This window comes from Ascaphus truei, chromosome 2, assembly GCF_040206685.1.
Source record: "Ascaphus truei isolate aAscTru1 chromosome 2, aAscTru1.hap1, whole genome shotgun sequence".
NCBI classification, from domain to species: Eukaryota; Metazoa; Chordata; class Amphibia; order Anura; family Ascaphidae; genus Ascaphus; species Ascaphus truei.
The window spans coordinates 405,609,162-405,635,146 of record NC_134484.1 but is presented as its reverse complement, the minus strand read 5'-3'; the positions used below and the strand labels follow the sequence as shown (position 1 = coordinate 405,635,146).

General features: G+C 39.3%; 1 protein-coding gene across 3 annotated transcripts in view; it reads left to right on the top strand.

Annotated features, from left to right (window-relative positions):
- The window catches only part of CDK14 (cyclin dependent kinase 14), a 693,217-nt gene extending 668,993 nt beyond the window's left edge, over nucleotides 1-24,224 (top strand). For all 3 annotated transcript variants that reach the window (XM_075587394.1, XM_075587392.1, XM_075587395.1), the window contains one exon: nucleotides 20,031-24,224. The gene's annotated coding sequence lies outside the window, so the exon portion shown is untranslated. The remainder of the gene's footprint in view (nucleotides 1-20,030) is intronic.
- The last annotated feature ends 1,761 nt before the right edge of the window (nucleotides 24,225-25,985 follow it).

Below are 25,985 nucleotides of genomic sequence, written 5' to 3'. Positions count from 1 at the left end.
TATATATATATATATATATTAGTGTGTGAAGGGATGGGGCACACACTTATGGGATATAAACCAGACTGCTCCAGAAGGTGCTTCTATAAGAGTACGTAAATGATACTGCATAAAAATAACGGGATTAGCCCACCAAAGATAAAAAGTATTTTATTGGCCCGATGTTCGTTCTTTGGTGTTGACAGCACAGATATAGTGTAGAACAAACACTACTCAAATATAGTATATAGCTGCTTGTTGTTAATGATAATTTTGATGGCAATAGATAATTGCGTTTAAAGATAATGGGGAAATATTTTGCATTATGTGACTCAGTAAAGAGTTGATTTTGCAAAGTAACTATACTGCAAACTAATGCAAAATTTGCATGGTGAATATCCTATTAAAATCATGTAGAACTAGATAATTTTATGGTTGGCCTGGGAAAAGCCTGCTAAAATGGCAAGTATCATTTTCTTACCTACTTAAAGCGGCCTATTGGCGGTATAAAAGACATACCGTTATATATTGGAATCCTCCCCAGTTCTTTGTTATATGAAAGCTGATTCAAATGGTAATTGAAAAAGGCTTGGGAGACTTTGTTCTTTGCACAGCAAATCTCCTTAGACAATGTAGGGGTAAGAGAGAGGTTTTACTCAAGTGTCAAAGTAAAAAGAGTTGAGAAAATAAATGACGGTACTCTCTAGAGAGTATAAGGACTGAAAAAAATTGCTGCATACAGCAATTCTCAAAGGTCTTTAAATATGGATACACTATGCTGGGCTTTTTCAGTGGCAGTACAAACAGTACAAAGATTCAGTTCACATTTATTGCATTTCTTTTTAGAACTGTGATACAAATCTATTTGCTTCAGGTAATAAAATGTTGGCATTGTGTTTCATCTTTCTCGAATTACATTGCATCCCCTTTTGGCTCCAGTAACACATCTTTTGAATAATTGTACTGATTTTAGAAGTAAATAAGTAAGCAAGTAAATAACAAAGGGAAATATAATAGAAACAAATGGGAGGGAATACAGTCAGTATGTTTGCAGCCTTAAAACTCTGCAAATATTCACACACCAAAAATCATCATAACAGAAATTAAAATCATCTCTTTTGTTTTAAGCAAACAGCATTCAAAATAGGGACTTGTAAGGACTCAGAGGTTAATGAGCACAATTACAAGAGGGAATGCTAATTGGAATGGCATCGCTTAGGAAACTGTTTAACGTGGTTCATATCCTCCTATTATATCATGTGACCTTGGGCAAGTCGTTCCATCTTCCTTTGCTTCTTGCCACAAATAATAGATTGCAGGCTTTATCATTTAGGAATGTAATTGCAATGTGCGGTGCTGGGTACTCACTGACTTATATACCTCCCAAAACACTCATCTATACAAACTGTGGAGAGATACCGCCGTACCTGCAGTATGAACACGCCTGAGATTCCTGGGAAATAATCTAATTGAAATATGCAAACAGGTTTCTATCTCTCTTTATCTTGCAAAAGCCTTATTTCAGGGTCTGTATTTCTCAGTGTTGCCATTGCAGCAGCATTTAAGACTCATTTCACAATTTATTTAATGTGAAATATTTAGCATTTTTTTCTTTTTTATTGCAAAACAAATTGTGATAATGCTTGGGACACTTTTGCACATTGCTATTTATAATAAACACACATTGAGGTTGAATTGCAAGCAGAGAGGCACCAATGGTGACATAGTGATATATTGACAGAGGCAGATACGGTGACAATGACAGACAATTACGGAAGCCCCCGAGAAAAATAAGAAAGGGGGCACATGATCCTAGACAGGTGGGTCCCCATAAAGGGTGTTAGGGGTTAAAATTAGGACAGGATGGTAAGGATGGGTAAGAATAAGAGGCTTTCGTGAATTTCCCTCTTCCTTTCGTCTGTGGTCCAGGTGCCTTCCCTCCCTATAAGGCAATGCTTCTAGGGTTAGTGAAGGGTATTCTTCTGTTATAATGTATTACATTGTAAATTGTTGGTAATTGTATATGTTTTCTACAAAGTAATGGTGGTTTGATAGGTGCCACAGTATTTTGTCACTGCAATGGTGACGCGGGGAATTGCCGGCTGGTCCTGGAAAAGAATAGTAAGCCCATTTTAGTAGGGCAGCCTACTATATGGCAGATTGAGGAGGTGCTCCTGGCTTGGCGTTCTCTTTCTTGAGAGAGGGGAGGGAGGGGAGACCCCTATGCAAAAAAAAGGAGCCTGAACGTACCTAGGAGATATTCTAATGAGATACTGTATGCAAAAGAATATTTCAATGAGTCTACCACCTTACTCATAAAATATTTCCAGAACACCAATACTGACAAGGCCCTTATTATGAAGGGGGTACTAATGTCAGGCCCAATACAATCAGAACCCACAATCTCTGCTATTCTGGGTAGCAGCTCTAGCATTTAACTAAATCAGATGCTGGAAGCACTACTACCACAGCACACTTTTGAGCTCTACTGCTCACACCTTTGCTTCCTCATTCTGGCTTTCTTTAAAGCTGCAGTTCAAGCAATATCCTGCATGTGTGTGTGTGTGTGTGTGTGTGTGTGTGTGTGTGTGTGTGTGTGTGTGTTTTTAAATAAATCTGTTCTGTACTATGAGAAAATACTTGTAGCATTTTAAAAAAAAATTCAAAGACATGTTTAATGTATTCTAATGTAGCAAGCATTTTTGTTTCTATAGAAACCCTTTACAAAGTCACACCCCTTTCCTTTCTGAGACAGGCTCTGGCTCTTGAGCCCTGTCCCGTCTCTAGCAGTGCACCAATTGTATCTAGTAACTGCCTGGTCACATGATCTTCCACACAGAACTTTGCATCGTGGGTACTGTTTTGCTGCAATAACTGAACTACTATAAATAACCCAGAACAAAGCGATCGATTACAGCAGAACGGATCGATCTGCAACTTAGCTAATCACTTGTCAGTGTGCAGATTGTATTGATGCACATTTTGAAAAAAACCACTTCCACCTAAAATGTGATCTTTGTCTCTGACGGATGCAAGACACACAGTTTGATACATCGTCTTATAATATGTAACGTAACTCCTACAAGTTCATCCTTTTTATACAACACAAATGGCAAGCTGAAGCATATTGGTCAAAAGATAGTGCAAAGCACTTTATACATTGACGTGTAGAGTTACAAGATAACAGTAACTATTTTGTTACCAAACTGCCCTGATACATAGCCCCCGTGACTACTATTGTATATTTGGCCTTTTTAAACATGCTTTATACAAGACATCCCACAAGAGCTACCAGTAATAGATGTCTGAGAGAGTGAAATAGGCTCAAGTAGTGTGTTATAGGCCTTGACACATTTATGAATATATATGAATCATCTGCAGTAAGGGATATATCATCTGCAGTAAGACCAGTCAGAAATAATAGAAGTTAAAGAGGCAGAATAATCCAGTGGCTGACGAGATGACGAGATGACGAGATATCTATCTATCTATCTATCTATCTATCTATCTATCTATCTATCTATCTATCTATCTATCTATCTATCTATCTATCTATCTATCTATCTATCTATCTATCTAATTATCTAATTATTAAGGTTATGGTGGGTAAAAAAAGTGACAAAAACCCTCCACAGTAAAGCTTAAACAACTGTAAATATTACTGTATGTTCATTTGCATGTCTTAGACAGGTCTGCAACCCTGTCTTTCCCCATTATCGCCCAGCATACAGCGCTTCCACTGCAGCAAGGGATTCTGGGAAATGACATGCAAATGAGCACTCAGGGCCACCTTTTGTCTCAAGCTCGTATTACACAAGCAAATCCTCAAGCCAATGCATGCTGTTTTAAACACAGCTTTTAGACAGAGGCTGGGATGAGATGCAAAGCCATTAAACCCACTCACTGTGAGTAATGTATACTTTTATTATTTCTATGGGACATGCACCTATTCATTATTGAATTTCTATTGGAGTGCCAGTGATTTTTTATCATATATATATATATATCTATATATATCTATCTATATATAGATAGATATATATAGATATATATATATCGTCAGCCACTGGATTATTTTGCCTCCTTAACTTCTATTATTTCTGACTGGTCCGTTTTTTTTTCATCTGGTTACATAATAAAATATCCCATGTGGAGATCCCATTTTAAGCCCATGCATGTTTGTCTGCAACTTTAGATGTACTCAAATGTACCGTCTACAGCCGACCTAACTCTGTCATCACTGTTTTCAACATAAATAATTTTAGTTATTCATGTCTATTGAGAATCGGAATGCAATGGCTTTGGAGGTAAGAAAAAACATGGACTGGATGCAGATTTTATGATGAGTGTAATGCTGCTACATACATTTGTTTAAGAACCATATAGCCATATACATTATTTAAAGGTTAATTGTTTAATATATAGGACAGTTTTAATGATGTATTGTTTACTAAATATTTGGCTTCACATTTTCCCCTTGCTGCCTTAGAATGGTGCTTTTAAATTAACTTACACAACAGCGTATGTTACTATGCTAAACAACCCGCAATGTTTTTATTTCATGGACCTTTTTTTTTTCAATTGTGGCCTGTTTATAAACTCTTATGAAAATCTCACCTAGACTACTATGTTCAGTTCTTGAGACCATGTCTCCAGGAGCGCATAAAAAAATTGAATGATGGTGTAAAGAAAGGCTACTAAAATGGTACATGGGCTATAGCAGGGGTAGGCAACTCCAGCCTCAAGGGCCAGCCAACATATCAGGTTTTCAGAATACCCCTGCTTCAGCACAGGTTTGCTCAGTCTTTGACTGATAGATAGCCACCTGTGCTGAAGCAGGAATATCCTAAAATCTGAAGTGTTGGTGGCCCTTGAGGACTGGAGAGATCCAACCCTGGTCTATATACAATCAAACGTATCAGGAAAGACTGAAGAACCTAAATATGTGCTGATTAGAGGAGAGAAGAGAGAACAAGTTATGATCAAAATAAATTGCTTCAACAAAGTACACGAGGGAAGGTTACAGTATATCAGAGAAAGAATTGCTAAAACAAGAGGTCCATCTCTGAAGCTGGAGGATAGCAGGATCAGGGGAAATGTAAGGAAGTGTTTCTTCATGCAAAGAGTGGTGGTTTCATGGGATAGCCTCCCAACATGCTGCCAAAGACAGAGGTCATTACACTCTGCTCATATTACTCGACCTCTCTGCAGCATTTGACACTGTGGACCCCCCTCTTCTCCTTCACATTCTCCATACTCTAGGCATTCGTAACAAAGCTCTATCCTGGATCTCCTCTTACCTCTCCAATCGTACTTTCAGTGTCTCCTGCTAACACCTCCTCCTCCCCTATCGATCTCTCTGTGGGGGTACCCCAGGGCTCAGTCCTGGTACCTCTCTCTTATCTCTGTACATACTCTCTCCAGGTGACCTAATCACATCTCTTGGGTTTAAATATCACCTCAATGCTGATGACACAGAAATTTACTTTTCAACCCCCGACCTTACACCTTCTGTATAGACCAAAGTTTCTGAATGTCTCTCTGCTATATCATCCTGGATGGCCCTCCGTCGCCTTAAACTCAACATGGCTAAAACAGAGCTCCTCATACTTCCTCCCAGACCTGGCCCCACTACCTCCTTCCACATTACTGTTGGAAGTTCAGTCACACACCCAGTAGCGCAAGCACGATGCCTAGGGTTCACACTCGACTCCTCTCTCCCTTTCTCCTCTAACATTCAAAATGTATCTAAAACCTGTTGCTTTTTCCTCCGCAATATCACAAAGATACGCCCTTTCCTCTGTTGCTCGACTGCTAAAACTCTGATAGGAGTAAATCGTGACACACCGCTCATTTGCATTTCATTACCCAGAATCCCTGGCTGCAATGGAAGGGATAATTGGGAAAGACAGGGTTGCAGATGAGTGGTATTTTTATTTACTGTACACTGTACGATGAAGGATTTTTGGTAACTTTTTTTACCCACCATAACTTTTTTAATGTCTGATAAATATAAAAGAAAGCCAAGCATGGGGTGTGAGGTTTTACAGCAGATAAGATAAGCAGATAAGTCAAATTCTATATTCCTATGTAACGTTGTAAAGAATTGTAGAAAAATGTTCATCGTTGCATATTTTACAATAAGGCAATATGTGTTTTATATATGTTTAATAGCACATTGCAATAATTTTAAAAGAATTTAAAAAAAAACTAAATTAAAAAAAAAATGTTTTTTGATTATTTATTTTTCTGCACAGTGAGAATTACTGTTTAACAAATGAATGGCATTGTATGTGTTTTCTTTTTCTTGATGAAGTGGTGTATAATTGTGTGTTTGAATGAAGTAATATATTGGATGAAAAAGCAGTCCCTTAGTGCCTGGCTGATTTTAATTTATTTATATGTATTTGTGTGCATTGCTCAGAAACGCATTGTTCTGGAAGAAATGATAAAGCAGCCCTTGCTTATGCCTAAATTCAGAAATGCATGAAGTGTAGCTGTATAGATAATACATTCTCCCCAAGGGCTTTGGCTGAGCAAATTAGGTGTCAATGGGGTGTCTGTGCAGGCAGTGCTTCCTCTAATTAGTCTCCTGAGCCTAGTTGGTGGCGGGTATAAGATGATCTAATCAATTGGTCTGTGTCTGATAGTAGCGATGTGTAGAAATCCTAGCAGGCACAGCCACAGCCTGCTCTCACAGGTCATTCACCTGCACAGCAGGAGTTCTCATTTTCACTTTTCATCTTGTATATCACATGACGCCTATAGCTGTTTTTAGGTAAACTGAATCCCCCCAAAAAGTCTGCTCTGTCCTGTGGGCTAGATAAATGCTGCATTGTGAGTCTTGCTGGATTAATGCAAGTATTCAAATGTGAAATGTGTTGTTTGCCAAGAATAAAGCGTGGTCAGCAAATATCCCGCAGATACAGTAAATTGTGTCATGAGATTATGAATGCCTATCTATTACACGTCTATATTGTCATGGTGAAATCGATTTGTAAATGGCATGCAAATTGACACAATAAAAATCTTTAATGCCATATTCACTAAGAATTATCAATGAATAAAACCTGCACGGCTTGACACCTCCTTTGCATGCGCTTTCAACCCTTTCAATAAATGGAACTTTTTCAGGTTGGGCTAAAGTCGTGAGTGGAGTACAGTACCTCAGGGATCGATACTGGGACCCCTGCTTTTTAACTTGTTTATTAATGACCTTGAGGTTGGGATCGAGAGCAAAGTCTCCATCTTTGCTGATGATACTAAATTGTGTAAGTTAATAGAATCAGAGCAGGATGTAATTTCTCTTCAGAAGGATTGGAGAGACTGGAAACATGGGCAGGTAAATGGCAAATGAGGTTTAATACAGATAAATGTAAGGTTATGCATTTGGGATGCAAGAATAAACAGGCGACTTACAAATTAAATGGAGATATATTGGGGGAATCCTTGATGGAGAAGGATTTAGGAGTGCTTGTAGACTGCAGGCTTAGCAATAGTGCCCAATGTCATGCAGTAGCTGCAAAGGCAAGAAGGATCTTATCTTGCATCAAATGGGCAATGGATGGAAGGGAAGTAAACATAATTATGCCCCTTTACAAAGCACTAGTAAGACCACACCTTGAATATGGAGTACAATTTTGGGCACCAATCCTAAGAAAAGACATTATGGAACTAGAGAGAGTGCAGAGAAGAGCCACCAAATTAATAAAGGGGATGGACAATCTAACTTATGAGGATAGGCTAGCTAAATTAGATTTATTTACATTAGAAAAGAGGCGTCTCAGAGGGGATATGATAACTATATACAAATATATTCGGGGACAATACAAGGAGCTTTCAAAAGAACTATTCATCCCACGGGAAGTACTAAGGACTCGGGGCCATCCCTTAAGGTTGAAGGAAAGGAAATTTCACCAGCAACAAAGGAAAGGGTTCTTTACAGTAAGGCCAGTTAAAATGTGGAATTCATTACCCATGGAGACTGTGATGGCAGATACAATACATTTGTTCAAAAAAAGGTTGAACATCTTTTTAGATGGGAAAGGTATACAGGGATATACCAAATAAGTATACATGGGAAGGATGTTGATCCAGGGATTAATCCGATTGCCAATTCTTGGAGTCAGGAAGGAATTAATTTTTCCCCTTAATGGGGTTTTTTGTTTGCCTTCCTCTGGATCAATAAGTAAGTATAGATATAGGATAAAGTATCTGTTGTCTAATTTTAGCATAGGTTGAACTTGATGAACCTATGTCTTTTTTCAACCTCGTCTACTATGTAACTATATAACCCGATTTTCTGGTATACTGGCTGTAAATGTACAATGTTCAAATGTGTGTATATGTGTGGAAACAGGACAGGCTTTAGGTGGTTTCAGGCAGTAGTTCTTCTCATGGTGCTGAACCTTCAGTCACAGTACGCTCCAGAGTTCTGGAGACAGTCTCTCCTGGGACAGTCCCCAATATAGACTCAGGCAGGGGTATATAAAATGGGATCCTTTATTGAGACAGCCACTGCAGTTCTTGTTACAGCGGATGCATGATGTTATTAGCAGGATCCAGGTCTTAGGATGGCCCTAGGCCACACTGGTAGGCTGGAGGCCCGGCCAGGTGCCTCAACTCTTCCCCAGACCATAATAGGGCTGGAGTCATAGGTCTCTACCCCTGAAGGGTGAACCTGGACTCACTAACTTTACATGCTTCCTCCCTAAGGCACAGAAGCGGTAGGGCACTAGGTCTGCACCATGACTATCTGTACACAGACCCAGTTCCACCTCCACACCCGGTCACTCAGAGAGGCTGCTGGAGGAGGGGAAACCCCAAGATCACAGTCTGTTATAGCCTGCATCTATCACGGTTTACATAACAGGGGGCAGTAGAATAGCCCAAACCTACCATGGATATATATATATATATATATATATATCACAGAAAGAAATCAGCGCTAGGATTAACACAAATGAAATATTATAAGTGAGTAAATGGGTGACTAATAAATGTACTGACCCAGGTGAAATGAGCTAGCAGGATGCAGCCCTAATGAGGATATGCCTATACTGATTAAATGGAAGAAAGAAAAAAGGCACAATCCTGTATAGCAATGAAAAACAGGAAAATGTATTAATTAAGCAAGGAAAGCTAGGTGACTGAACAGATTAAAACATATGACAATAAAAAACAAGAGTACTCTTGAAAATAAAAAAGAAGGGAAATGTGACCAAAAAATGTCCAATAGCGCAAATATGGGAGGCAGTGAGATGTGGGAGGAATTGTCACTCGATAGGTAGCAAGTGACTGGAGCAACAAATGGGGAGAAGTAATTGACTCGTCAGATGATAGATTGCAGATGCAAACGTGGAAAAATCAGGCTGATATTGACCTCTATAGATGAGGTAGGGGGTAAGCAAATAACATAGGCAAGAGATTAAGGAATGGTCTCAACAAAGGATGTAACCACGGCGACCACAGGGGTCTCCGCGTCCCTCCGTCAGCACACCAACGAAATCACGCTGGAGATGAACATGTGATGCTGATCCGGGTAACACTGGAGACGCTGTTCCACTTCTACTTCCTGGATTACCCCCTCACACAAGACAGCTGTATTCGTTCAAGTTGAATATTCACTTGTGTCTCTGCTTGATGTCAGACTCAGACTCAGCCAGACAGACAGACAAATGCAGCCTTCCACTTTGTTCCGCCAATATAACTGAAATAGTTGCTCTCACTCCTCACTTGCGATTAGGCACTCCTCTCACAGTCAACTGTCGGACATTGATGACGCAAACCTACGTGTTTCGTCAGCTGTTGCGCCGACTTCTTCAAGGGCCTTTAGTCTGAGTCCAATCGAACCTCGCCCCCGTGGCCGTTCCACAGACCTGTAAATAATATTGTGACTGAAATTAAAAATAATTGTGCATTAAAATAAATTCAATAATAGAAAGAATAAATTTATTTTGTAATCCACCATCATCACATAGAAGATATTCTACTGCTGACAGACCTCTAGCATGTTCTATATAAGTATAGAGAGACGAAGTGTCACAAGTGGCCCAAATAGAGGATGGTTTTCACTGAATGTCCGAGACAGAATCGATGACATGCAAACTGTCCCTAATATGTGACCTCAAAGTTGATACATTGGTCTGAAGATAATAATCAACATATTGGGACAAGTTCGATGTCATCGAATCTGTCCCAGACACTATAGGTCTGCCAGGGGGAGAAGTGAGGGACATGTGAACCTTGGGCAAAGATAAAAAATAGGAACCCAGGGAAATGTGATATATAAAAATTTAAATTCAGTGTCTGTAAGAATACCGTTGGTCTGGGCTTCTTTGAGTATTGCCATAAGTTCGGCTTGGAAAACAACAGTGGGGTCAGATCGTATTTTAACATAAGAAGTCTCATCTGAAAGGAGGCGGTGTGCTTCACCAATATAGGCTAACCTATCTTGAAGCACTATAGCGCCTCCTTTATCTGCCTGGCAAATAACCAATTCAGAATTATTCTGTAGTTGTTCAATAGCTATTATTTCGCCGCAGGAGAGATTTTTCTTTAAAGGTTTAGAGCGTTGATCCTTGCATAAATCTTGAAGTTCACTATGAACCATAGAGTAAAAGGTGTCTATATAACTTCCCCTTCGATTGATAGGGGGAAAAATGAGATTTTGTCCTAAATGGAGAGTGATTAATGGGTATGACATCAGTTGTAGCAGAGGACATTAGATCCACATTTGATGATGTGCAATTGTCATCAAACTGATCTAACCATAAGCCAGTCGTAGTGTTCATCAGACCTTGATTGTTAATATCAAGTAATTGTGTGGGACCTACATTGTTTTTCAAACGAAAATGTCTTTTGAGAGTTAGGGGGTCATGCACTAAGCAGCGGAAAATTGCATTTGCCAGGGGTTTGAATTCGCCATGTTTTTGGCATGTTGCACTCGTTGCACTCGGGTGGTTCGCACCGGGGGTCTGGGGGCCCTCGGGTGGTCCCTACAGGTCCGCGGTGCCCCCGCAGATGTGGGGCCACCGGTTCTTCCCTGCAGGTGTCCCCCGTGGACCTGGCAGCCGTTTACCCGTGACAAGCCCGAGGAGACCGCAGGTGGTCTCCATAGGTCCCCCGCAGACCTGAGGAAACAACCCTGCATGTAAAAAAATAAACATGTCCTATATATTAAATACATCAATCCCCCCCCCCCCCACACACCACCACAACACATACATTACAATAATGTGCAAAATAACTATTATCCAGATAGGGATAATAGATTATTTGCCCATTATTAAACACATTAAGTAGCATAATAAAATAAATAAAGTTCTACTGACCTCATCAATAAGAAGCCCCCTCGCCAGACAAATCAGTGTCCTCCGTTGCCAACAAAATACATAGCCAATACATTGCAATTACATTCTGATATCAAATAACCCCTTAGTCACCTTATCGGATAATAACCGCAAAGGTAATTAAGGGGTTAAGCCACCCTGGCCCGATACCCACCCTTCACCCATTCCTTTGTACAGTGGCTTCATCATGCAACTATATATATATATATATATATATATATATATATATATATATATATATATATATATATATATATATATATATATATATATATATATACATACACACATGATGAACCAATATACAAAGAAATGTTTAAGGGTTAACAAAAACATGGACAAATAAAAATACCACTTCTCCATATCAGCCATAGTCTAACAAAATCCTATTTCCTAATAAAATCATTCTCATCTGCCATATAGTCCCGGCTTAAAGGTACAGTTTCTAAATATAGAATTGGACATGCGCAATTGCATCAATTTGGACTGGATGTCTCAGCAACATAGAACATAAAAAAAAAACGTACATAAACATGAAAAATCATAAAAAATACAGGAAATCAGATATAAACTACTAACTGGCATACATGCATAAAATCAAAAATGTTGATGAATAATATAAGAACATATATTAAATCATTATACACAGTCAAATGCCCATTGTTAACCCTTTAGTATCCATTCTAGCGTAGTGTTTATAGAAAGATGGGATGATATATATCATCAGAATAAATATGTGGCAAATAAGAACACCAAAGTATATAACGATGGATTAACAATGCAAGGTAAATCCAAATCGGACAGTATGCAAATAAAGCAAATAAAGCAATAAACCACACAGTAATAAACTGCAGGCTGTCACAGCAAAAACAACAAATAGAACCCAACACAGAGCTGAGTGTTCAGTGTCCAGTACATGACGGTCTTAGCCATCAAAAAAAAATGTGAGGAGAATGTGATAGAAGATGTGTACTAACCGCTAAGTGTATTATTTATATATATATAAATGTATAGTGAAAGACTATAAGGGAGATAATTAGAACACATATAAAATATTCAAGACCATATGTGATATTATATTTGTTAAAGCGAATAAACCCCCATACTGTGACATATAAATAGTGAGAAGTGTAGAATGACCAGTATGTAGATTATACTGGATGATAACTAAATACAGATAGCAAAAATTAATAAACAAAGATATTAAATTACTTATTAGTGAGAAAAGCTTTGAGGTCAAACTCAATATTGAGACCAGAAGGTATAAGAGTCTGGAGCTCATATATTCAAAAGGACTCCTTTTTGCCCAGGAGGCTATTGATATTGCCTCCTCGCCAACTTGGTGTAAGTGCCTCTATGGCCATACATTTTAGACCTGTGGGATCTTTGCCATGTACCTGGAGAAAGTGATTCGACACACTGTGTGTGATCAAGCCCTTAGTAATATTGTAAATATGTTCATATTTACCCCTGAGGAAGGAAGCGTAGACTTCCAAAACACGTAGGGTGGTCCGAATTGTGTACCGCTGTCCCCACAGTGCTTACCACACTCCTTGTTGCCATCTCCACGGACATAGCATTCGCTTTGGTTTATCTGCGGCTGTTTCCCATATCGTCCCGCGAAGCAAGGCTCTGACGAAACTACCAGCTTTCATTTACCGTCCTCGATTCTGCGCTGCTACTGCGCATGTGACGGCGCCCATCCTGTGAGACGTAGCCCGATGCGGCTGCTCTGTGGAGGTCTGCGGTTTGGAAGGTTGGGAGTGTACCTCCCGGAAGCTTACGCTGACGAGATGCCTTGGAGCTGACAGAAACCATCATGAGAGGGGATACTCTCTGAATTATCCACCGCCTTATATCTTCTTGTTTCTGGTAAGCGGACAGTCCAGCTATAGCTGGAGTGCACATGGGACTTATTTTACATTGTGTGTTTTGCATTTTCATTGTTTATTTGGCTGTTGTATTAAATGTTTTTTATTAATCCCAGTCATCTGTTTGTCTCAACATCTGTTTGTCTCAGCCATTGTTAGTTGTGTTTTACAGTATGTCACTGTTAGTTACTGTATTACACTATGTTATTTAATTTATTTCTTTCACATGACTGATCGCCTGCACGTGGAGAACCCAAGTGGATTTACCCTCCATCTGGTTGTATATATCCTTTTTATTTAGTGTGTCTCAGTGCCAAGCGCCATAGATATAACTTATTTTCCATTCCATTATCTGACCCTGGGTGTCAGAGTTATATCACAGGCTGCTGGCCATTTCCTGGTGTTGGAGATTAGTGCTACCTCTTGTTTTGTTGTTTTGTACCTCTAGATTATGTACTTGAGAGACTGGGTGCATAGAGCCATTATTGACTGTAAATGAGAAGGGAACAATGGGGCTTGATTTGGGGGGAGTATGAGAAGCAACCAGGGGTCATCCAGGCAAATATTGCTGATAAGTACTGTGATTTTTGACTAGAGTGTATGTATAAGATAAGGTCAGATAAACATAGTTTTGTGTCCTCAGCATGATGATGATAACTTAATCCAAAGGATTTAATACGGTCACCCAGCAAGAGCATATGAAGAGAGAAGAGTAGGGGACCTAAAATTGTAGTGGGTCAAGTAGGTTGTAGGAGTTTAGAAACAGAAGTATTTTATATTTAGAGAAACAATGTGTTTAGAGGCAAAAGGCAAGATTGAGACAGGACTGTAGTTGGAAGGTGATATAGGATCAAGGGTATTATTCTTAAGAAGTTCTTGAAACATAAAATGCATAAAAAGTGAAGGACAAGTTGCAGAGCAATGAGATGAGTGAGGATGGTGATAAGGGTAGAAGAGAGAGATTTAGGAGATGGAAAGCTCCATGTGTGTCAAATGTAGAAGGAGTGGGATTAGGGAGGAGATGTGTGGAAGGGACACCCAGAATTTCTCTTTGGATAGTTTTCACTTTGTCCTTTAGAAAATCATCAAAGTCTTGCTGTTTAATGGAAACAGTGAAGTATGATGTAGAGTTAGCTTAAAGGAGAGAGTCAAAGACAAAGAGGTGGCATGAGTTGGATTTGTGCGTGTTTATTAGTGAGGTAAAGTAGCTCTGTTTAAGAAGTAGAAAAGCAGAGTTAAAGCACGACAGGATGAATTTATATTGAAGGAAATCTAGAAAGTGCGACTTCCTCCATTTTTATTTGACCAAAAATAATATTAATGTCCTCAAGATCTCACCACAGCTTCCTATTCTGGGTTTGTAGGTTTTGCTTACATTAACTTAACATTAGTCTTAAACCGACTGAAAACAGTAAAAACCACGAGGCCTAATCAAGATGACACTAGTGAGGGTCTATGTTGAAATGGAGCTCCTATTTTAAACCAGAGTACAGCAATCTTCTGCATTGCAAAATGTTCGTGGGTCTTGGAGGAGTGGAAAATGTTTTTTTTTTGTTTACCAAAACATCATTACAGCTTTGCATGAGGAAATATGTTTTAGGATGTAGTGTTTTTTTTAAACAATTATCTAATAATAAACAAAACAAATCATAAGATTGTAGGCTGTAGAGTGAATAAATAAAATTTCAATCTCAATTGCTAATATGTACCTACAAAACTACTATACATACAGCTTTTATAGTAAATGCAGCCTTTGTTAAAACCTCCCCGCCTCCCCTCCTCCAACCCCTCCCCACCAAAAAAAAAAAAACCCCTTTGGTTTTGGTGCAGTAAATTACTTGTTTTATTGATGTACAAAAGGAAAGTAGTTTTTTTTCAAGAACCATGTTGGTTCCAGCACTAGTGCACATTAAGGTTCGGCATGGCACCCCAGCCAGAATAAAACCATCAGCCTGCACTTATGCAGTATGCATATACTGTAACTACATGAAGCTCTTCAGCCTATGAGATCATTTGTATTCACCAACTGAGAATAACAACTCAACATTAAATTGTATAACAGATTAGGTGGGAAAAACATGCTGTATAACCATATGACATGGATGTCCGGCAGCTTTACTAATCAGGGTACAAAATATTTTAGTCAGATAAACCTAAAATTGTACAGTATGTGGCTGTTAAAGAATAACGTATTTTTTCTAAAGCCGTATGAACGGCAGTATAAAATCCCAGCCAGACTACCATACTTGTCAACTAATTCCAGGGCATCAGTGCAACTGACAGACAGAACTGCAACAGGGCTGACACTCCAGAGGGGTAAACAAAATGACTAATGACTTAGGTAGATTGCAGGAATGGTCAACAGTGTGGCAACTTAAATTGAATGGCAAAAATACCGCCCTTGAGTCACAACAATCCAAATACAGAATTAATGGCATAATTATATGTCAACCACTATAGAGGAAAGGGACCTGTGAGTACTTATTTTAGCAGACTTAAAAGTAGGCAAGCAATGTAACAAAGCAGTGCGGAAAGACAGCAAGATGTTAGGTTTTATAGAGAGAGGTTTTAGCAGGTGAAAGAGAGGGATGGGGATGCCACTTTTTAGATCATTGGTGAGACCTCACCTAGAGTAATTCAATTCTTTATATCATATATCTGAAATGATGTATCATCTTAGTCACCCCCTTTTTTTATTTTTTTACAGGATCTCCAATGTATTTACATTATACACATCATAAGGCTGATCAGGAATGACTACAGGAACTTAATACTGTATGTACATGTTAGAGCAGTGGTGCGAAATATGATATTACTGTTCTTTCCCCCTCTCTCTTTCACTGCTTCCCCCTCTCTCATTGTCTCCCTCTCTCTCACTTTCCTCCTCCCTATCCCCCCTCCCCTCTTTTACTCACTGTTCCTCCTCCCCTTTCTCTCTCACTATTCCCTATCCTCTCTCTCTCTCTCTCTCTCTCTCTCATTGTTCCCCCTTTCCTCTCACTGTTCACTACTGCCCTATCTCTCATTCTCTCCCCATCTCACCTCTCTCACTCTGTCTCCCCATCTCAACACTTTTATTTCCCTTGCCTTCTCCAATCGGCCTGTAGCCCTTCCACTGTGTGTAGCTCAGGGCTGATGCATCGTATTTGGCACCCCAGGAGAACCTTAAGCCCTGCACCCACCCAACACACTTTTGGATGTTGTTTTTAAACATTACACAGTAGCTCCTCTCTCTCGCACTCACTCCTCCTTTCTCACCTTCTCTCATCCTCTCCTCCTCCTCCTACTCTCACCCACACCTCCACTTCTCCCCCCCTACCCTCCTCCTCTCACCCTGCCTTCCTCCTCTCACCCCCCTCCACCTCTCACCCCCCTCCACCTCTCACCCCTCCTCCTCTCACCCCCTCCTTCTCTTCTCCATCCTTTCACCCCCTCCTTTTCCTCCTCTCACCCCTCCTCTTCCTCTCTCATCCCCCCTCCTCTTCCTCTTTCATCCCCCCTCCTTTTCCTCTCACCCCTGTCCTTCTCCTCTCACCCCCTTCCTTCTCCTCTCAGCCATTTCCTTCTCTCTCGCTTTCCGTTAGATGCGTTTTCCGATGGCGCATGATGCAGTAAGAAAACTCATTATCCGCTGCGGTTTTCGCGCATCTGACGGAAACTGTCGCCGGTTAACATTCAATGCGGGTTTGCGGGATGCATTGTGTCGGAAAAGCGAGGACCCACTGTAAAGCCAAACATCAAATAGGTTTTGAGGCTTTACAGCAGAGAGGAAAATAGGCACATAAGGTGGTCTAAGGGGTTCTTACCTGCCATCCAATTCTATGTTTCTTAATGCTTTATAATGCAAGTTAGAAATGTGAAATACAAACCCAACAGTAGTTATCGGAGTACTTGATAAGTTGTTGAAATGAAGTTAAGCAGTTAAATATGTCAAGTTGACCAAACATTTGGAACTTGTTAACAGGAACACAACTACGTTTTCTGTTCCTATGATGATTCTGAACTGAGTAGCAGTTGTAATGTAATTCTTTTATAGACTTGTATAATGCTTTTAAAAAGCATAATTATTATTTTAAAACCGGGTAATTAGCAACTGTCTTTCTTATGCATCTCAGAATAAGCATCTCACACGGTTTTATTGTGTTTCTATTCGTATAATTTATTTTAATTAGGAAGAACTGCAGTGCAAGGGAAATGATCTCTGGTAAAAGAATAAATGTTGTTGTTTCATCTCTTTATTTGATTTGTATCAAATCTAATGTTTTAATTTTTATATTTACAGCATGATGTTTATCTTGTCAAAGATAATGTTATCTTTCTCACTCATGATGCAACTAAAATCTGGTCACAACATGCTTTTATAGTTACATTATCCCACATAGCTGGAAAAACCTCACGTTTCTTAAAGCAGCTTATTAGTGAAAGGGGATTCCTTGGTGAGATGCAATCACACTAGTCAAATGTTCACTGATTTGCTTAAATACACCATAGCATTTAATTACAATAGAGACATTAAAAGTTATTATTTAATTTTTTTAAATACTTATACTAGTCTGATTTTCTTTTTAATGGTTTTAATGGTGCTCAATCAACTACATGTAATCCTAATACACGTCTCTGTAATTTCAAAAGTGTCCTAGAATGGACCTCTCTTTTACAATATAAATACAACATATAAAGATGAAAAATATTGTTTTCATTTTGAGGATGCAATTTGATCAATTTTAAGTAATTATTTATGTGTCGCTTGGAATCATCACAACAAAGTAGATGAAGTTTAGATGAAAATGGGGAAAAATTAATTGTGCATATCTAGCATTCTAAAATGATTAATGCTACATGAGTAGATGCTACACAAAATTTTGAACATTCATACCATTTTAATTTGTAACATTTTATGTCCTTTAATGTTCTACTCTTTCTATTGTATTGAGCCAAAGCCAGGAGCAGTGAATAGACTCTTCAACTTACTAATCCTCCGTGATCTCTCTGCTGCCTTCAACACTGTTGATCACCCCCTTCTCTTGCAGATGCTTCTCTTCATTGGCCTCTGTGATGCAGCCCTCTCCTGGTTCATGTCCTGCCTATCTAACTTCTCCTTCAGTGTTTCCTTCTCTGGTGTCTCTTTGCCTTCACTCCCTTTTTCTCCTGGGGTCCCACTAATCTCTGTCCTTGGCCCTCTGCTCTGCTTTTCTCACAATACATCATTTCTTGGGGAACTAATACAATCTTTTGGCTCTCAGTATCATCGCTATTCCAATGACACACACGTTTACTTATCCTCTTCTGACCTCTCCCCCTCCCTCTTGTCCCGTGTCACCAACTGTCTCACTGCAATAACCTCTTGGATGTCTCACCATTACCTGAAGCTTAACATGTACAAAACAGAACTGATACTCTTTCCCTCTACCACTGCCACCTCTACACCCAAACTCTCCCTCACTGTCAATAATACCACAATCTCATCAATATCTAAGCCTGCTGTCTAGAGGTGATAATTTATCCGATCTCTTTTTCACTCAAATTGAGTCAGTCACTACGTCCAATCATCTCCACCCTTGAAATATCACCAGGATATACCCTTTTCTCACTGATGATGCAATCAAATCCAAATTCACTCACTCATCTTGACTACTGAAACCTTCTCCTACCCAACTCCAATCGATTCAAAAGGCTGCTGCTAGACTCATCTACCTCACGCACCACTTCACTTCTGCTGCTCCACTGTGCAAACCCCTACACTGGCTTTCCATATCCTCTAGAATAATTTTTTAAACTCAAGCTTTGATTTACAAGCTCTCAATGACACCACCCCTCTTATATCTCAGCCGTCCTCCCCAAATATATCCCTAAAAAAACTTACATTCTGCCCATGACATCCACCTTTTACTCTGCCTAATTACCTCTTCTCAATTCCGTCTGTATCGACCCTGAAAACTCACCTTTTCATGGAAGCCTATCTGGCATACCTCTAGCATCCGGCTAAACCCCTCCCCCCTTCGAACCTATTGGGACCAACTCTGGACCAATCCCCACGCTATCTGTCACACACTACCATCCACACCCTCAAACCTTAATGGACTCAGCTGTGTGGCTGGACCATACTCAATCCTGAGGCATAGTCTGTCCCACAATGAGCAGCCACTTCCTTTTGTTACGACATTGCTCCCCTCATGCCATCTAGATTGTTAACTCCAACATGCACGGCCCTCATTACCTTTTGTATCGGTGCTTGTTTGTCCTTATTTGGTAAGTAACTTGGTTTATGTCATTTCTGTACCCCCTTTGTACCACACTGCGGGAGATGTTGGTGCTTTACAAATAATCAATAATAATATTTAGATTTCTTGCTGTTGCAATTTTGAAAGTACCATTTTCTTCTCTTGTACCTCCATAGATCATACTTTAACCCTTTGTAATCGCTACGTCACGGATTACAGAACAGAAGAAGATTCCTCCTCTAACGTTACTCATTCTGTGTGAAGCGCAGAAGATGATCTCTCTATCAAAAATTAGGAATTCATTTACGACATAGCCACTGTACCACATTATGGGGCCCCTGGAGTGCCAGACCCCATGACGTATTACTGTAGCTACAGCACATCTTTGGGTCCCCATAGGGTTATCCAAGGCTGTTACTTTATAGCAGGTTTACAGTCTATACTAAACTGGTTCAAAATTGTTATGGTATTTGTGTATATCATTTGTAACAATTGTAAAATTTGTGATCTCAATTCTGTTTACTGTGTTTTGAATCAATTGTTTGTGGGGAAAAAGCGACATATTTATATTATATATTGTTAAATCCATTTTCCTTTTTTTTTTTTAGGATAAAACTTCAGAATGAAAGCAAAACCATTGAATGGGACCCTTGCCTTATGGAACGGAGGCTCTGGTCTATTGATCACCATTTTGCAGATATGTTACTGCAGATACAGTAACTGAAGCTGGCGAGACACTGTTTAACCCAACCATTTACTTCAAGCCTTGCACGCATTTTGTTTTGCTACCTTGTGATTTACAGTATATTGAGAATGAAATGTAATCACTACATGGCATACTCTAGTTTTTTTTTACGTCTCATTTGGATTATTTTTGTTTTTCTGCAGTACACACCATCTCTGGAAATGTATATGCTAATATAATGCCCGAAATGCTTTCAAATATTGTTTTTAACCTTTTGATTTCACACATGGCCATCCCTACACATTCAGCTTGACTAGAGTGATTTTTGTAATTAGCTGGAAGAATTTTGCTTAAAACTAAAGAATCTTTCAATTTTGCCATAAACATTTAAGACACGTTTTCCTATTTCAGCATTCCGATGTATGAAAAAGAGAGAAAGCAGATTTGATTAAATAGCAAGGCCTTTTATTTCAGCTAAGAGGCAACACAATTTGTTGTACAGCCAAGCCTTTTATTTGAGCCCCTTTATTAATAAGCATTTTTAACATTTGTGCAATGTCAAATAAAAAAATATATTATCTTAACACTATATTCATTACAGTTTGTGAAGAGAAAGTTATACAGTATTTGACTTAATCAAGTATATACAGCATATGTTTTGGTTAATTACCATTGCTACTTTCCTGAAGTCTGTATGACACATTATGAAACAAAAGTTCAGTCTCTGTGTCTAGCCTATTTATTACTAATTTCTCTCATGTTACTCTTCACAAAAACCTCATAAAGAAAAGTTGAATCAAAATAAATACCATATACCCAGTATGCCAAAAGCAATGGGCTATGTAATGTTGTTTCTTCAGGAACAAAGTGCAGGGATAATACGAGCTGAAAAAAAGCTTGCAATCACTTACCAAAGCACTTTTCAATTTCCTTTTCTTGCACATTCCATACCGATTGGACAATACACCTGCACATTTTGTCTCCGGCTCTCCTAAAGTGAATTATTCAGATGTAAACGTTAAGTCATTTAAGTACAACCTAGAACATCGTTACTCTTGCTTGGGTTTAATATGTTGAAAATGGTGGCCTGTTCAACATATGACATTTAATTACTAAATTAAGGAGAGCCAGGGGTTCTGCTGATCCTATTACATTCTGGCTGGTGCTGGACACTAGGGAATGCAAAAGCCATTTAAAACTGTAAAGCCTCCTCTGTTTCACAATTTTAGGCAGGTTTTCTGGCTTCTGATCAAGTTAATTTTCACTGAGAATTTAAAGAGAAGGGGTGTTTCCAGTATTGCAAAAACAGATTGTGATGGCTTTCTGGTAGATTATAATACTATGACATCAACATCTTGTAACAGTCTTGGAATGTGATATATATACAGTACGTATATTTACTGCTCATATACATTCACTAATTGTGTTTCAGAATTGCTGTGAGTAGGGCTATTATATTTTGTAGGAGCAAACTTAAAAAGATATATATAGCAAGTATAAAATGTTCTCTACACTCCAGAAATGTAATGAACAGGAATTTCTTTCTGGCACCCACAGTGCTGAGAAGTTCAAATAGATTTGTTTAATTAATTAATTAAAAAAAAAAGTTGTGCATGACTTCCCGAAACTAATGTACAAGGAGCATATTAACCTGTCTAAAAAAAATTAATTAAAAAAAATCTACGACCCATTTTCATATATTCTTTGAAGCAGAATCTCCCGGTGAGAGAAGGTGAATAGGGTCCAGAGATCTCCCTGACATGGATCAGCAGGTTCATAGCATTTTGATTAGGCGCCTAAAGTACGTTTACTAGTAAAGACGTAGTATGATTTCCCTAAATGTGGTGTAAAGTTCAAACAATTCACTCTGGAGAGCTATATTATTCTGTGCAGGCTGTGAGCCCATTTTCTGGAGTAGCCAATATTATATATAGAGGTTCCTGTATTTACAGATGAAGCCAACATTATTGAGCCCTTTAATGTGATGCTCTCCGTCAAAGCTGCCGTGACTTTTTCCATGAGATTTGTTGCGGCGCCAATGAAGCAAATGTTGACCCTCGAAATGACGCACCACTAGGTGTCATTTAACACGTATGGACAAGATCCACAAAGCTCTGTTAACTCAGGCCTCATAACGCCATGTTATCAAAATCAGTAATGGGCGTTAGGTTCCCTAATGTTAACGCCAACCCACAAAGCTAATTATATGCAGAAATAACAGTCTTCAGTTAGGACATTAGAATAGGCCTAACGACACGTTAAGTTAGCACTGCCTTGTATTAGCTTAATATCACTCACGTTGTGACTGTCTTATGAGGGGAAGAGAGAGCGAAACCTGTGAACAAAAAGGAGCACACCTGAGGTACCAGGGATATATACTAATAGGATATGCAAAGTATATTTAAATTACTTATTACCATATATCCCAAGATAGATAGATAGATAGAGCACTTGGGACTCGAGTAAAATAGGACGTTATCTTTCTCCCTCCCATATTTCCGGTCTGGCGGGAGCTAACACCACCTTAATACACTATATGATCTAAGTAACGCGTTGCTAAATCCCTGAGCGTTGCCTATATTGGAGCTCTGTGGCTTGGTGTTGTTATAGGGAACCCATTTTTAGCATATAATTAGCACTAACTTCCGTTATACTAACCCAAGTGCCCATTGTGGCTGAAAACAGCACTTGACATTGCGTTCGTGAGCTTTGAAGATACCTGATAGCACGTAACGATGTGTTAACTTAAGCTAATGCCTCGTTACATCAAGAAGGGATCTTTGTGGATCTTGGCCTACAGTACATTGTATAAGGGGTGGAGTATTGTACGGCAATGAAAAAAAAATATATGTTTCATTTCAAGCTTTTCCAATAAAACATATGACAATGTCTATTAGCATTCTATATTGCAAACAATTATATGAGAAAATTATGCAATAATGTTTAATGTTGGCATTTGGAACATGGAAATGGTTAAATGTTAGAACATAGCTCGAATATATTTGCCAGCCAAGCTTTTACAAGCCTCGCACCTTAGCACCTGGTAAATTGCAGCTTAGCACTTACACTACAAAATGTATGAAAATCACTGCAACTTGGACTCCTAATGTATGTGGACTTATCAATCTGCAGAAAAAGCATAACATGTTTTTAATGTATTTTTTTTTTTAATGAAGGAATGGTTTAACTCCATCACTGCCACAGAGGAAATGCAATTGCATTGCTTTCCCTCTATTAGAAAAAAGGGATACATCCACAATCTTGGAATAGGGTTTTCTACCTTATCACTGTGATATGATGAATATCGCATACCCTACTATATTAGAGAGATTTGTTTTGAATGAGTGAGCATTATCCACGTCATCTGACACACAACTGAGAGAATTTGTTTATATTTTTTATGTGGACAATAGTTAATTTCCAGACACAAACAACTGTACCTGTCTGTGAATATTATTGTTTTTTTTTTTAGGAACTATACAATATACTCTATGATTTACTTTAGGAAGAAAAAAAAATGGGGCAAAAATGAGTGCGCCCACATTTTTTTACACAAGGTTACTGAACATCCTGTAGTATTCTCCCCTATATCTTTTAGGTGGAGATCACTTTTAATTGTTCATGACCGTAGACAATTATTAAAGTATGCATCTTTTCTTTATGGCATACAACATCTGTACACACAGGCTTTAATAGTGCTTTTTTGTATGAGGCATTCTTTTTGGTTGGTACATTAAAACCCCAAATTAGTTTAGTACAGAAAGAATACACTCCAATACACTTTAACTTCATGATATTGTAGGTAGTATAATGCAGTATAATGTTGCTTTACTTGTTACAATGTGTATTTTGTGCATATAAATAAAGATGTAATTGTGCATCACCTGTAACTGTTTTCTTGTAATATGATATTGAATTAAAGTGGAACAGGATCTCTGTATCGCATATTTTCATTGTTGTATGTTACAGAGGGCTAATAACTATTCAAAATGTCAGATTGTATTTGCATGGAACTTGACAAATGTTAAAAGATGTTTGTTTTATATTTTGGGAATGTAAAAAACAAAACAAAGCAACAGCAGTTTTTGATTAAAGGTTATCTGGTCAATACAACTTATTAACTTAGTGGAAGTCTTCATCATTTTTTGATTCACGTGTGTTTCTTCTGTAGATACAATTTCAAACCTAAACCATTTCATATTATGACAATATATGATAAGTACAGGATCTCTTTAAAAAAAATGCAGTTGTGCTGTATGAAAACAAAAATATTTATGTTAAAGCAGTCAGGGTGCAGACAGATTTCCCGGGCCCAGGACTAGAGTTACGACTGGGCCTGCCATCGGCGGTCTGGCTATCCCCTCATTTCACACCTCGCGAGCCCCCTCTATTTCCCCTCTTCTTCCCATGTATTTCTCTCCCCTCCGTCTCACTCATTCACCCCCTCTCTCCTCTCACTCTCTCCACTCCATCAATTACCCCACTCTCACTCAATCCCTCCCCCACCTCACATTTATTTATCTCCCCTCCGTCTCACTTTTACGCTCTCTTTCACTCCCTCATCCCCTCTCTTACACCCCCTCTCTCCCCCTCCATCAATTATCTCACTCTCAAGCAATCCCCCCTCCTCACACTCATTCCCTCTCCCTTCCACCTACATATACAATCCCCCCCACAAAAATACATATCAAAGAATCCAATACAAAAAACCTTCCCAACCCCAAATACATACAAAAAAATCCCTACCCCCCCCCCCAAATATATACAAACTCCACCCCCCACCACAAATACATACTAATCCTTCCACCGAGCCCCAAATACACACCCAAAAAAACACCAAGCCCCAAATATATATAACACCCACCAACCCAAATACATATAACACCCACCAAGCCCCAAATACATATAACCGCCCTCCACCCAGCCCCAAATATTTACAGTATATCTATATATATGTAGTCCCTCTTCCCAGGGCCAATCGCAGATTGCCCCCCCCCCCTCTGTCCCAGGGTCTGGCTATGTGTCTGGGTGGTGCATACCTGCTGGCAACAGGAGGGCCTGAGTCTCCCGCAATGGTATGGGGGATGACAGGACCAGGTTACTGGGGTGAATGCCTCCATCTTTACTTAGTGGTGCAATGCCTCCATCTTTGGTAAGCCCTAGGGACGTAGGGTGAAATCCTTCCAGAGAGTCCCTCCTCTTAGGGACGAGAGATTTCAGTCTCACACAGTTTTTACTTAAGAAGTAGCAGCAGCTCTTTATTCACACAGCACAGCAGAGTAGCAGCAACAACAGCAATGCAGTTGTCTCTCCAGTACAGGGTCTTCTCTCCCCCCAGACTGCACACCCTCAGGATGGTCTCTTGGGCTCTTTTTCCCTGTCTCCACCCCAAGACACGAGCATTCAGGGTGGGGCTAGCTCTTCCCTCACCCCCTAGGCAGTGGTACTGAGAGGCACTGGTCCACCTATAGCTCACTATAGTTCTAGCAGCTCTACTCAGGGTCTTACAGTTCTCCTCCTCCAGCTGTGCACTTCATGCACTTTTCTCTCTGACACTCTACCACTAACTCCCCACCACTGACAGGAACTGGCAAATAAATTGAGACATCCCTGCCCCTCATGATGTCAGCAGACCCTTTCCCTGTGTCTCTTGCCTTAGACACAGAGTCAGGTGGCCTACCTCCACCACTCAGAGCAGCGCTTGATTTGGGGGAAACCCATAATAACTACTGGCAGCCTGCCCTTATCAGGGCTTATACCAGTAGGAGGAAAGACATATAGCCCCATTTCTTACCAGGGCTACATACATATATATATATATATATATATATATATATATATAATTATATATATATATATAATTGATAGAAGGTCACTG